Source organism: Pinus tabuliformis, chromosome 5_1, assembly GCF_031772625.1.
Source record: "Pinus tabuliformis cultivar Carrire ecotype Pingquan chromosome 5_1, CPIR1, whole genome shotgun sequence".
NCBI lineage: Eukaryota > Viridiplantae > Streptophyta > Pinopsida > Pinales > Pinaceae > Pinus > Pinus tabuliformis.
Genome location: NC_142305.1, coordinates 559,927,128 through 559,940,137, shown reverse-complemented (window position 1 = coordinate 559,940,137; position 13,010 = coordinate 559,927,128). Strand labels below are relative to the sequence as shown.

The window sequence follows — 13,010 nt, the reverse complement described above, 5'->3', positions numbered from 1 at the left end:
ACAGAGGCATCATTCTGATTTAGGTTGGATGTTTTTTTGTTTCTAAAGTTGTTGTAGTAACAACACTAGATATAAGTGTTGCATTCAGAACATTCCAAAGGTTCAAGTTTGGGATCAAGTTGTATTCCTTTCTTGTTGAGAGGGAGTGTTGAAAATAGCAACAAGAAATGATAAAAATAGAATCCAGAAATTCTAGTTTAATTTGTCCTTGAATTAAAATGAGAATTAAAATTGTAATTCTTTTCTCATAGTAACTTGTAATAGTTAAGTAAGTTAGGTTGACTTAGTTAACTTAGAAATTTCGAGTTGGAAGTCTTTTTCAAGTCATCTATATGTTCTCCCTACATTATAGGGGTCCAGAATGAGTTAAGTGTGATTTGTAATTAGATAACTCAATTTACTGAGTTAAGTTCAGTTAAATTAGTTCCAAACTCTTTGAGGAACTAATATTGAGTTAACAGTGAGATGGTGCACTAATGCATTAACTAGTGCTACTCCATTTAATTAAAGATTCCCTCATTAGAAACTCATGCATGTCAATTCTGAGATAGACCCAATCGAGACTAGAGTGCAGGGACAATGTAATAGTAAGATAGGGTTCAACTACCCATAAATATCATTAAAATTTTCCGAGACCGATCATTCTAATGTGGAAAACCAAAGAGTGATAATTATTTCACCAATTTTACAAAACTGCTGTTGAGGATGTCGACTAACAACCACACCCGAAATTGAACTTTACACCAAAACCTACATAGCTAATGTAGCTACATGTTACCCACTAGCGTGAGATCTTCCGACAACAATCACAATCGAGATTTGGAAAATTCGTGAAGAACAGATCAAAAATCTATGTGCAGTGGTCTGAAAAACATGATCTGAGACATTCCAAAGTGTATTAGATATTAACTAGACTCGAAATTGGTGATCTAGGATTATGAATAGTGCCTTAGTCAACCAACTTAATAACCTCAAATTGAAAAATCCCTATCACCATGTACAAACATGTAGCACATTAGATACCTATATACAAACATCCATGGGTTTTCAAAACATAATCAACAAGAGATGCAACGTGTGGATTGTGCACAACTTTATACTAGTTGTTGCTTTACTAAATTGGGCAACGACTAGTCTTATAATAGTATGTTTATCCAATAGCAACAAATGATGCAAGCATGTTACCTCTCTGCTAAACCAAGGCATACATTTATTGTTGTAACTGGAGTGTTTGTTTCCCCACAAAGATTTCACTCGCTATCCTGCTTCTGCCAATGTGGAGCTTGGATCTCTGTTAGAAATATTTCATGCATTTGATTTTCGTTTTTGCGGACGGGAGAGGTAGAGAGTTATGACTTTCGTGAAGCTATTTTTCGCGAAACTAGGTTCGTGCACCACGAAGCCGATTTTGCAAAGCTACCTTTGCACAACGTGAGGCTATTTGAATTTCTCACACCACAGAACTATTCCAGAGATTTGATGAATACTCACAAGAGATATAACATGATAGGTTTGGACCAACACACTAAAACTTAATATTCATTTCTTGAACATGAAAAATACATCTACATGAGACTGCATCTCATTTTCAAAGTAAAAGAAAATTTTACAGAGATTTAAACTTACGCAGAGTAACACACAGTAAAAACTGTTGTTTTCACGTGCCCACCAAAAATTGCTCCACCATTTTCTCCACAGAGACTTGCGCTCTTTTCTTACTTCTTGCTCTCTAACCTCTCTACACAGTCTTTTTCTTCTACCCTATATTCAAAAATGAATTTTACATTCATATTTAACTCAACAAACAATTTTACATTTAATTCATGACAGAGAAAAATTAATTTTGATGTTGTTGCTGAGTGTGATTAGAGTCGCGCAAGTGCTTCTGGAGTGTGGGCAAGGTTGTTGAATTAATGCTTGCCCATATCTATTTATCTAAGTACATAAATTCCTTAAATGCCTTTTCTGAGTTTTTGAATGGTTCGCGTCTGAGTTTTTCCTCAGAATCCTTTTCACTACTTGTGAATGTGTCTCCTTGGGTGTCTCCATGAATCTTGACACCAAACTTACTACATACATTATATCCCGCCTAGTGGCAGTCAAATACATCAAGTTGCCTATCATGATTTTTTAAGATGTCAGATTGACATTACTGTTGCAATCTTCTTTGCTCAACTTCAACCCTATGACAGTTGGAGTTGGTGTGGACTTGTTGTTATACATTTTAAACCTCTGGAAAATTTCTGCCACATACTTTGCTTGAGAGATAAAAATGCCATTTTCTGTTTGCTTCACTTCTATTCCCAAACAATATCTTAACAATCCCAAGTCATTCATTTCAAATTCACTCTTCATGACTTGTTTGAAATCAGCGATGAGGAAATCATCACTACCTATAAAGATCAAATCATCTACATATAAAATGACAATGGGAATCTTACCTTCGCTCTCTATGATGTAGAGATTAGGCTCATTGTCACATTTGTTGAAACCATTGTCCAACAATTAAGCATCTATCCTACTATACCATGCGCACGATGCTTGCTTCAATCCATAAAGAGCTTTCTTCAACCGATATACTTTGTCTTCTTGTCCTTCAATCTCATAACCAGGCGGTTGCGCGACATACACTTCCTCTTTCAGCACTCCATTCAAGAATGTTGACTTTACGTCCATCTGATACACTATCCATTTATGCTACGCAGCAATCGCCACAACAACGTGCATTGACTCCATCCACACGACTAGCGCGAACGTCTCTGCGCAATCTCTTCCATGCTGCTACTTGCATCCTTTGACAACTAGCCTTGCTTTGTGCCTTTCAATCTTTCCCTCAATGTTGCTTTTGGTCTTATAGACCCACTTCACTCCAATGACATGTTTTCGTTTCGGAAGGCTCACTAACTCCCATGTGTCATTTCTTTCTATTGCTTCTATTTCTTCCTCCATTGCCGCAACCCATTTTTCTTCTTTGACTGCATATTGAAAGTGGATTGGGTCATCTACGTGGCAAAATAATGCAAATAAGGAATTTAGACCTGCGCCACTATCAACTTCATCTTGCTCATACTTTTCATTTAAATTTCTGAATTTTTTCCTTCTTGTGCTTGCTAAAGATGGGCTTGATATGTCACTTGGTGTCATGCTTCACGGTGTGCTTGGAGAAGCACTTGCTTGGCTGTGTGAAAGTGTCCTATTATTTTTTGATGGCGTTGCTTGCTGCCTGCATTGCTACGCTTGAATAGGAGTAGAGGGAGTCATTGTTGAGGAATTACTTGCTGTTGTTAATTCCTCTATGTCCTCATTTAGTATACATGCTTTGACGTTGACTGTCTTTTCTAAACTTCCATCCCATGCTTCCTCTTCTATGAACTGCACATCTCTGCTGATTATGACCTTATTGGTTAATGGATTGTAGAGTTTGTATGCCTTGGATTCATCACTGTATCCAACAAATATGCATTTCTCGCCCTTGTTGTCCAGCTTCTTTCTCAACTCATCTGGGACATGTGCGTAAGCCACACATCCAAAAACTCTCATGTGAGTGACACTATGCTTTCTTCCACTCCATGCCTCTTCAGGAACAATGTTCTGGACACTTTTGGTTGGACATCTATTCAAGATATATGCTACACAAGTGACAGCTTCAGACAAATAGTCATTTGGAAAATGCTTTGCCTTCAACATACTCCTTGCCATCTCCATAATGGTCCTATTCTTCCTTTTTGCCACACCATTTTGCTGCGGTGTATATCTTGTTGTAAACTACTTGTGAATTCCATGCTCCCTGCAAAATTGAAGGAAGTCATTTGAGATGTATTCTCCACCTCTGTCAGTCCTAAGGACTTTGATGTAATGTCCACTTTGCTTCTCAACAAGAGCCTTGTATTGTCGAAAGCGCTCAAACACTTCACTTTTCTATTTTAGGAGAAAGACCCATGTCTTTCTTGTGTAGTCATCAATGAAGGTCCGTACATAGTCGCTGCCACCAATTGATAGTCTCTCCATTGGTCCACATAAATCTGAGTGGACAATCTCCAAAGGTGCCTTTGCTCTCACTGAATTTCTTGCTGGAAATGTCTCTCTATGTTGCTTGCCCAAGATACATCCTTCACATATGTTGTCTGGTTTTTCTATGAGTGCTAAACCCTTCACCATGTCTTTTCTATGAAGCAAATTCAAACCTCCAAAGTTGAGATGTCCAAATCTCAAGTGCCATAACCAGTTTTCATCTTTTACCTCTGCTTGAAAGTTTACCTGTGTGACAGCTGCCCTTTTTCTTCCATTTTCTTGTGAGTTCGTAGATAGTTGTGCTTGTGCACCTTCTTTCTGTAAATCTGATCTTATTTTTATGGGAAACATTCTATTGCCTGTCATCTAAACCTTTGCAATCAACTACCTCCTTGGAGGCCTATCCAAAATTATACACATATCATTTTTGAAGAAGACATTGTAGCCTTTCTACATGAGCTGTCTAACGCTCATGAGATTATGTTTCAAACCGAGGACAAAGTAAACATCAGAGATGTATTTGTTCTCCCCATTCTTTGTTAGGATATTAACTCTTCCTTTACCCGTGACAGAGACTTTGCTATCAGTCCCTAATGTCACTTCAGATTTCACACTTTCATCTAGATTAGAAAACATTTCTATGTTTCCTAACATGTGGTTGCTACACCTTGAATCTAGATACCATATATCACTCTGTTTTTCTTGTGCTACATTACAAGCTAAAAACATGCTATCATGGTTCTGATTTTCTCTTGTGAAATTTACACATGGTTTGTCACTAATGTCATATTACTTCACATTCATTTGCATAATGACCATACTTCTTACAGTAATGACATTGAACTTGAGATTTATCATACCTCTAACCTTGTGCTTGATTTTGGCTTGGGCCTTGACTTGGATTTTGATTGCTGCCTCTTCCATTTGAGCTTGAAGGGCTGTTTCTTCCACCTCTGTGTGGGCTTCTTCCTCTTCCTCTAGCATATGATCTTCCTCTGCCTCAACCTTGACCAAATGATACTTGTGTCTTGAAGGCATGCTCTAGTGAGGAGCTTGTTGCTCTATTTAGTCTATGTTCATGAGAAATCAGTGATGCATTAAGCTCATCCATTGAAAACTATGAGAGATCCTTTGTCTCTTATATCGCCACAACAATGGCCTCGAACCTTGCTGGCAGACTTCTCAAAATTTTCTCAACTATTCTTCTTTCCTCAAGTGTCTCACCATGAAACCCGATTTGAGTAATCAGCCCACTTACATGTGTAAAAAAAAAGTCTATATTATCAGACTCTTTCATACAAACTGTTTCAAAATCTCTCCTCAACATTTACAGCTTTGCTGTCTTGACTTTTGCCATGCCTTGGTAGGCTATCTTGAGGATGTCCCATGCTTGCTCGGACTTCGTTGCTGTTGCAACCCTTGGGAAAATACTTTCATGAACTGCTTGAAATATATAAAACAGGGCTCTTGAATCCTTCTTCCTATTGTCCCGTAGCACATCTCTTTCTTGTTGAGATAAGGCATTGTATGCTGCTGCATCTGCTGGTTGTGAAAACCATTCTCCACCAAATCCCAAATATCTTGAGAAGAAAATAGGGCTTTCATTGTAATAGCCCAATAATCATAATTTTTGTCGTTAAACTGAGGTATTTGAGGATTAGTCAAACTGGTGCTTGATGTTTCCATTTATGAGCGTAGAAACAAACTTTTTCTAAAGAATAATCTGCACTCAAAACAATTTTTGATGTTAGTAAAAATACTTGTTTTTACACCAACAGAGTTTAACCTACTCCCATACCATGTTAGAAATATTTTGCGAATTTAATTTTCATTTTCACGGGTGGGAGAGGCAGAGAGTTATGACTTTCACGAAGCTATTTTTTGCGAAACTAGGTTCGTGCACCGCGAAGGTGATTTCGTGGAGCTACCTTTGCACAATGTGAGGCTATTTGAATTTCTCACACCGCGGAACTATTCCAGAGACTTGATGAATACTCACAGGAAATATAACATGATACGTTTGGAGCAACACACTAAAACTTAATATTCATTTCTTGAACATGAAAAATACATCTACATGTGACTGCAGCTCATTTTCAAAGTAAAATAAAATTCTACAGAGATTTAAACTTACACTAACACAGTAAAAACTGTTGTTTTCACACGCCCACCAAAAATTGCTCCACCATTTTCTCCACAGAGACTTGCGCTCTTTTCTTACTTCTTACTCTCTAACCTCTCTACACAGTCTTTCTCTTCTACCCTATATTCAAAAATGAATTTTACATTCATATTTAACTCAACAAACAATTTTACATTTAATTCATGACAGATTGAAATTAATTTTGATGTTGTTGTTGAGTGTGATCAAAGTCGAGCAGGTGCTTCTGGAGTATGGGCAAGGTTGTTGAATTAATGCTTGCCCATATCTGTTTACCTAAGTACATAAATTCCTTAAATGTCTTTTCTGAGTTTCTGAAAGGTTCGCGTCTGGCTTCGGTCCTTCTATCTTCATGCCGAGACGCAACCTGCAAAAATGTCTTCAAGCAGAGACGCAACCTGCAAAAGTGTCTAACATGTATGGCTGCAAAAGTGTCTGAGATGTATGGCTGCTATCCGGCTGTTTATTGTGGTGGTTGGGGTTATTATTTCCAACAATCTCGTGCCTCAAGAAAATAAATGTTGAAGCTACATTAAGCCTTAACAAGAAGTGGAGGAGAGAGAGAGAGAGAGAGAGAGAGATCACTTAAAATTTATTGTTATTATTATTAAAATATTTTATTGATGGTTTGAAAAGAAAAATTAATTTCCAAACAATTATTTTTTTCATTATTTATTCACAAATATGATACATTTATATTGTTAAATTGAGATCCAACTAATTCTAACATTAGAGATTGAAATTGAGAAGATCTCTCAACAACCACCAACAAATCTCAAACCAATTCCATACTTAGCATGGAAGCATTATCTTCCAAGTCTCTCTTTTAATGTTTATACACTAAAACAACATAAATTACAGTGTTGATATTTTGTTTGGGTGGTCTTCATTAGCAATTACACTCACTTTGGAGTCTCATACATTGTTTTTTCTTCACCACAACTTCGAGCTACCACTTGACCTCCATTTAAAACAAACTTCTTCTTGCAATAATTAATGTACTTGGACTCACGCTTCTTGACTATCCCAAAGAATAACGTAGACACTAAATATCTCTATGGACATGCTTTCATCCTAGTAGTATGCATCAAAATTCATACTTCCAATTATATAGGTAAGTTGTCTAGGTATTGATCTTATCTAGCGGTCAATCTTATAATAGACCTTTTTGACCTACACACTTACATATACATTAAAATAACCCATAAATAATGCTCTTAAAAAACCACAATACAACAAAACTCATCCGCATATAACAGAATCACATAATTAAATTAGCTATATGCTCTCTTCAAATGGAAGAACTTAAAGAACCTCTCAATTAAACTATGTTTTTTTGTTCAACAATTGGCTCTGCATTTTAACATATCTTACCACTAAAATATAAACAATAACATAAAATACAATAAATCCCATCCCACTGCGGCATAACTCTATTGGATGAATAGAAGAGATTCGCTAAACTCGTGCTGACACATGAAAAACTAATCACTTGAGCTCAGTTGTGTGATACTACGTTGTTGGTTTTTCAACTCCATCAACATCTGATCAATTCCACTAACGTGTGATGAACTTGAGGCCCTACGCGCAGAGACATGAATGCAAGCATAGTAATGAGTATAGGTCATGCTGGTAAATTTACCTTCAATATACCACTGCGGCATAAGTCTAATGGATGAATAGAATAGATTCGCTAAACTCGTGCTGACACATGAAAAACTAATCACTTGAGCTCCATTGTGTGATACTACGTTGTTGATTTTTCAACTCCATGAACATGTGATCAATTCCAGTAACTGGTAAATTTACCTTCATATTTTGTTTAATGTTCTGAGAGAAAATACTAAATGGTGTCGTTGTGGGATGCACTCAAGAGCACAAATTCGCATGACCCTATAGAAGGATGCCTTGGTGCAGTCATCGTAGGCAGTATGGATACAAAGTTTTGTAGCTGATATCCTCCTCCTCGCATATCCTCCTCTGTGCCCTCATGCTCAACAACCAAAGCAGGATACCAGTGGCAATTCTCAGTGGATGAAATTCGAGGTAACTCGTTGAATACTTTTTTTTTGTTTGCCCCAAGGCGCTAGATAACCACAACGCTACTAAAATATTTATGTTTGGAAACCAATAAAATATCTTTGCAGGTGTTGGAATAAAGACAGACAAAAGGTTGGAGCCAAATTCACATTGCTTGTACTTCTTGGAGGATTCAACATTCGCCGAATTTAAATGCGGCAACACCCTCGTCTCATTAAATTCGATCAACTTTAAAATCCCTCTGTGCATAAACTATGGATACCAAAATGCCTTTAATCTATGTGAATACCTGCAGATCAATTGTCAAAATTCTATGACCCGAAGAGATAAAAAACTAGAGAGGAGATAATAATGTTTCTAGGCATTGATGATGCAATGGGATTCATGGCCACTCCGAGCTTCTCCACAAACTTCCCTATGTCGGAAGCCTACATAGTGGCATCAGGTTTCGACGTGCCACAGTATGTCCCTCTGTCATCTAAGGTGGTCAGTTTCTGAGAATACGATGACCCTGGTCTATATGCATCTTGTGCAAAAACTTTATCTCAGAGCCTTCCCAGTTAAACTCAATCTCTGCGTATTACACAAAACGATGGACAAATCTCCTCGACGTTTTCTCGACACTCAAAACGTACGACGCATAAACAAAACACAAATAAAGTAAACCATGCCAGAAACAAATTGCAGCAACACTCATAGTCATTACTCTACTCTCTTGGACCTTGGCCCCACCGAGAGCCTAGGATTTGATACCAAAAAGTAAATTTATTTTACACAAATAAAACTACTTTCTTTAATTATTTATTCACATATGATACACATATATGGTTGGATTGAGATCCAACTAATTATAACATTAGATATTAGATATTGGAGTTTATAACATTAGATATTAGATATTGGAGTTGAGAGATTTCTCAACAACTATTTACAAATCTCAAACCAATTTCAAAGCATGGAATCATTATATTCAAGTGTTTGCCCAAAATATAAGGAAATTTGTAATGTCTTTCTTGGTTATCTTGAAATCATTATATTCAAGTGTTTGCCCAAAATATAAGGAAATCTGTAATGTCTTTCTTGGTTATCTTGAAATTGCTACCTGTCATAGATTCATAGAACCAACACAAATCCATTTTAATCTTGGAATCATCGAGCACTAAGAGACTTCAATATTTGCACCTCTAGAGATTTGATGTGTCTTGATACTTACATCCAAGGTTAAGACAAATCTATGCTAATTTTTAGTATTTCCATATAAGAAGATGATTTCAACACAAAAAATATAAAATGTTTAAGGAAAAGTATAAAATACATAGTGATTTACATTAGATGTAATTAATAATGTAAATATTAGTTTTCATTTTTTATCTTAGATTTTTGTGATCCATAATAATTGGTTGAAACTGACTTTTGAATTTAATCACATAAAATTATTTGTTGGTCCACGTTTCGAACCTACTAATGAGGTTCATCTTCAGGACCGAGGTGAAAAAACGGAATCAATAGGATTAAATAAAAGGCAGATGCATCAAGTTCCATAATTAGCCATTAAGATTATAATATTATTTAATCAAAACTAACTTTAACGATTAGTTTTTGGTTAAGAAATTATTGCTAATCTAGACAATGTGTCTTTTGTTTACACTAATAAAAAATTAGTTTTCTTATGTTTACACTAATAAAAACTTATCTTACATTACATTACATTAAATAAAATATTAAACATTACCTTACAACATGTGTACTATATTGGACCAAAAGAAAACCTAGTGGTGGAATAAAAATAAATATATTCATACTTAATTATAAATCTCTTGAAAATAAATATAAATATAAATATAAATATATTTTATAATAAATATAAACATAGTCTAATTATTTTTAAATTTTTGGAATGTTTTCCAATTTATCATTATTTGATAGTAAGAATTTTCTAAAATAATGAATTTAAACTATGTAAGTTACAAAATTTAAGTGTCAAAAGTGTTAACTTTTTTTTTCAGAGGGAATACGCGGGGTCCACAGCAGATAACCGTCAAAGGCCGAAGCTAGCAGATACGCGGGGTCCACAGACTACCACCGCAAGATTCGATCGCGGCTGGGGGAGCGAAAGCCATCCGCCCCAGCCGCTAAGTCATGCACGTCGCGTTAACTTTATTTATACAATAAAACAACATTTTAAATAACAATAATATATAATTTCGTGAAAATATTTATTTATAAATTCCAACCCAAAAACATCGCCCAACTATTATATGAAAGTTCATATAATATAATGATGTTGAATATATCTATGTATCTTAATTGAGTTATAATAAAAATAGTATGGAAATTGGAAAAATGATAAAAAAATGCATTTATAGATATGTATTCAGCTCATAAAAATGAAGGACCCCCATAACAAAAATGAAGGCCAGGATGAGTTTGGATAGTAATTGAAGGGTGAAATAATCACAAATATTCAAACTAAGAATATTAAATAATCACAAATTAACATAATAATATTGAAACATCATCAACATTGCTCAACATTACAATCATGGCTTATATTATGTTGCTTTGAAAAACATTTACAAACAATCATGCATTCTCCCTAAAATTCAGGTATTTATTGTCAATGGCATGTATGTCAGTGTCCAACATTCTTCAGTTTCTTGCAAACCCATCCTTCAAAGTATTAATCTGTTTCAGAATTAACCTAAATAATAGCACAAAACCACACTAGACAAATCTTGTTCCACCAAGAGTTCCACCACACCACTCAGTCGTGTGAGTCTCTCCCAATTTACATTTGAATAGATCCCTGAACTATAAAAGGTGAATGAATACTGAATATAAGCCATTTTTAGACTTAAGATTTAGCCGACCATTGATTCATCAGATCAACTTTGAACCAATTTAACATGCTTCATAGGGCTTCTAAATAACATCATATGCTTCCAGAAAATGAAGAAAATGGGAATGAAAACACACTACTGTTCAAATAAGTGCACAGACCCTTAGTATTGCAGCCTTTCATGGATATATCGAAGCTCTAAATTTAATTGCTTTTAATTCAATTTCTCATTAAAAAAATTGCATTTAGATCTTAAAAATACTGGAAATTAAGACAACATTACCTAAGACAAATCAGAGCACTGACAAGAAGCAGCCTTCAAACAGCTGATGGCCAGTGTTCATCTGTCCTTAAATTAAAAAACGGCATCTGACGTGTTCTTCAAATCAGAGCAACTTAAAACCAGACAACATGACCATTTGAAATCAAAAGAAAACCCAAACTGACTAAAAATATCTCCTTATATTACACAAAAAACTTACTTTAACAGCCGCATTCAAAAACTGGAGGGCATATGGAACAGAAAAGAGAGGAAGATACAGTGCACATGGAACAAAAAGGGGAGGAAAATACAGTGCATAGTTTGCCCAGTAGCAGTTGTCATGACCTAGGTCACTTCAAACAGTTTGATAGTGTAAAGGACCCTATGGATCACTTCTACCACCAAGAAACAAACCAGGTATACATTTATTAAAGGGCATGCTCTTCTCATCCCTTTTTGTGATTTTTGTTGCCAAAAGCAATGTTCTTTTCCATGGTGATGGTGTATGATTGAAGTTTTTAAACTTTTTTTCACAGCATATTAATAAGCGGAATTGGATGAAGAAAGTTCAGCAGGAATGGAACATTCTCCAAGAAAATTTACCAGGTTTTATAGATGGAAATCATGATGTTTACATAGATTGTTAGGGAATAGATTATAGGAATCGCTTTCTTATCCTCATTCTGTATGCAAACTATTTATTCCTGTCCCATCCTAATACAAAAATTTTGCATTGATTGGACAGATACAATATTTGTGAGAATCTATGAGGATAGGATGGATTTGCTCAGGGCTGTGATTGTTGGAGCAGCTGGGACTCCATATCAGGATGGGCTTTTCTTCTTTGATATTCATTTTCCATCCCAATATCCTGACGTACCACCTGTAAGCACTTAATTAGAACTGTTTGATTTTAAAGTGAATTTGAGATCAAGTTTTGTTTTTAACTTCAATATGGAGGTCTCATTTCACTTTATGTTGGTTTTTAATTTTGCAGTTAGTACACTACCATTCTGGTGGGTTATGGTTGAATCCGAATTTGTATGATACTGGGAAAGTGTGTCTGAGTCTTTTAAACACATGGACAGGCAGAGGAAGCTGATGAAGTCTGGAACCCATCATTATCAAACGTTCTACAAGTCCTTGTTTCCATTCAAGGACTAGTACTAAATGACAACCCTTATTTTAATGAACCCTCATATGAGAGAGAGATTGGTTCAGCTGAAGGGGAGAAGAACTCTCTAACATACAAAGAAAACTCCTTTCTCCTATCATGCAAGTCAATGTTGTACATACTACGCAGGCCCCCAAAGGTAGAATCTGGGGAGATTTTCGGTTCTAATTATCTTGTTTAACCCTTTTCTTCTGAATCATTTTAAATCCAGTGACTGTGGTTTGTGCAGCATTTTGAAATGTTTGTTAAAGAGCATTTTAAAAAACGCGGTCATTGTATTCTTCGTGCATGTGATGCTTATCTGAAAGGGGCTCAAGTTGGATCACTTTCAGAAGATTGTAGGTTGCCATCAAATGTTGGAGCAGAGTCTGACAATAAGAGTACTACTTCTGCTGGCTTCAAGCTTATGTTGCTTAAAATTGTTCCTAAACTTATTTCAGCCTTTAGCGAAATTGGAGTAGATTGCCAAGCATTTCAGGAGTCAATAGCCAAAGAATCCAAGGGATTAAATCGGAATTGTTGA

General features: G+C 35.7%; 1 pseudogene; it reads left to right on the top strand.

Annotated features, from left to right (window-relative positions):
• Positions 1-13,010, top strand: part of LOC149166028 (putative ubiquitin-conjugating enzyme E2 23) — a 26,144-nt pseudogene extending 13,134 nt beyond the window's left edge.